This window comes from Pocillopora damicornis, chromosome 12, assembly GCF_964200805.1.
Source record: "Pocillopora damicornis chromosome 12, jaPocDami1.2, whole genome shotgun sequence".
Lineage (NCBI taxonomy): Eukaryota > Metazoa > Cnidaria > Anthozoa > Scleractinia > Pocilloporidae > Pocillopora > Pocillopora damicornis.
The window spans coordinates 10,759,403-10,761,969 of NC_142681.1; positions in this window are offsets into that span (position 1 = coordinate 10,759,403).

A 2,567-nucleotide genomic window follows, 5' to 3' on the forward strand; every position below is an offset into this window, starting at 1 on the left:
TGAAGTTCTGAATATTTGCTCCAAAAACTCTGCGAAGCTTCTCTTTATTCTTCACTTCATTGATAAGCGATCATCGAAGTTTGCGAAAGCAAACTTCGGAAGCCGCAAGCGCAAGGGAAAGAGCTATCCTCATTCCCAGAGGAGATAGCGTCGGCAGGAACGAAAACGGGGTCGACGAATACATAGGAAAGAGTTCCTAACTAGTTCGCTTATGCTAAATACTTTGACACTTAATTTTTTTGCTTTGTTCTTACTCTCTTACTTTTTCTTATCTTAAAAAGTGGAGATAGTAAACCCACATGACCCTCATCCCTTCGCACATGACTTGGTCATTGGCGCTAAACAAAAAATTTCCAAAAAAATAGAGAGCCGAGATTCTTTTAAGAATTTTAAGAATTTTATCAAAGTGCTTTAAAAAGCACTTTGATAAAATTCTCCAGTAAGACTGACGGCTTGCCTTGATTATGAGATCTATTATTAAGCTCTCATAATCAAGCCAAGCTTGATTAGCCATTAGCCCATTAGCTCTTTAGCCAGTTTCTAATAATTTATTTTCCAGCCCCCTTCACTTTATAAAATCTTAGCATTGGCTTCAAGGGAATTTAGGGACAAGTATTTAGGGACTATCCACGCAGGTTGGAGTTATGTGAATTATTAACAGATCATGTCCAAAAAGTTGTTCAATTTGAAAACTGTGAACAACAAACATTTAAACGCTAACCTTGTGGTTACCAACGTGCTTCTGAGCACAATCCAAAGACTCCTTTTCAATGCACGAACACAGTTGGGACATTTCTTACATTCTGCAATGACTATCAATGTCAGAGGCAGATTGTACAGTTTCCAACGTTAGAAGGAAAATTATCGTAGCAAAAGCATGTTCATCACAACCCAAGCATCAATTTACGTTTTACTGAGATGTTGTGCGAACAGAAAGTCGCTCCATGTTTTTAGAGGCAAGCCATTTCTTGCAGTTCGAACGAATCGAGTAGTAAGCAGGAAAACAGAGGACCACCACCAAACAATACAGTTAACTCTCTCGCAGTAGAAATAATTCTATGAAACCAGCGAGTTTGTTTGTATCACTTAAAAACTCAAATTACTGCGTCAAACTTACTTTTAAACATGAACATCGCTGACTCAACCTCATTTGCATTTCAATTTTCGGAAAGACCATCAGATCAAACCTTAGGGTCAATTAAACTACGCATCTTCGACAACAGCGCGAATCTTTCAAATGAATCAATAATAAACCCTGCGGTAGTTAACTGAAGAGTAAATGATAGAAGCTCGTTAGCTCGGCGCGCTTTCGCCGGTCACTATTATTTGAAAACTTTCCAGGCAAATAATCTTGTCCAGATTTCACCAAAATGTTATCCGTGAGGTAACTTCTTTTCCCTTAACACCGCGACTGAATTAAACATTCCAAACGATAGGAAAATAAGTAATCTGGCGAATACGAACACTCTAAAATGTTTTTTGAGCGATGAACCGGCGCGAAGGTTTCTCAATGACGAATTCCAAATAATTTTACGGCAGTCATTTAATTTTTTGCCCGCATCAAAACGATGAGTTATGAACTGAAAATCGTATCAAATGACGATTGACGATAAGAAATTGAATCTTCGTGGGCCTCAGCTTAACAAAAAACTCAGTTTTTCAGACTCAACTTACCTCCTAGCCTTTTCCCGTCTTTTCTCGGCTCCTTTGTAGTTCCCTTTCTCTCTATTGCTAACTTTTTGCGATCTGTTTTCTAGAGCTCTTCGTCTTTCCCCCGCACGTTGCTCCTAGTCAGAGTTTCACCTTTTTACCCAAGTTCTTTCTGGGTTTTTTACGCCTTCCTCTTCCTCGTGTTTCTGTCTAATTTGTCGAGTCCTTTCTCACTCTCTTGCGCGTCGTTTGCAACTCGCTCTAGCTTTGGTTGAAGTCAAATAGTTGTTTTAGTACAAATGCTCTAGTGCTTTGAAATTCTGTTATAAGTTCGATAAATAAAAAAGCTTTGCGCTTATTTTGCTTCAATTGTGTGGATTACTCACATCAAGATAAACAGGCATTTTCATCAGGTTTATTTAATTCATTCAGCAAAAACTTTATGTCTTACTTTTGGACCTAGTTATAGTGACATCGCTCGACCTTATACACTAAATAAGGATGCGTCCCTTTGGGAGGATCCGGATTAGGATTTGTGATCCAAGATCACACAGATCACGGTGCATCAAAGGAACGGAGCTTTAGTTCATCAGATCAGTTACATAACAGCAGGCGCGAAATTGTAGAGCGCGTCAGCGGAATCGCACGCTGAATTTAAAACGGAAACAAGATGGCCGTCGCGTAAAGAGCAGCTGTTGTTTCGTTAACAGAGGAACTATCCTATGATTCAAAACTAAAAGAAGCGAGAAGTTGTGACGATGAAGAATTTCTGTTATTTCTTTCGATAAGGGAGAGGCAGAGCCATGTCCGCATTGAGAAATATTTCCACCGTATTAAACCACTCTACAGTGTTTCAGATTGTTTAAGTCATTTTCGGATGTCAAGAACTACAGTCGGCTGTTTGGAACGCCTGTTAG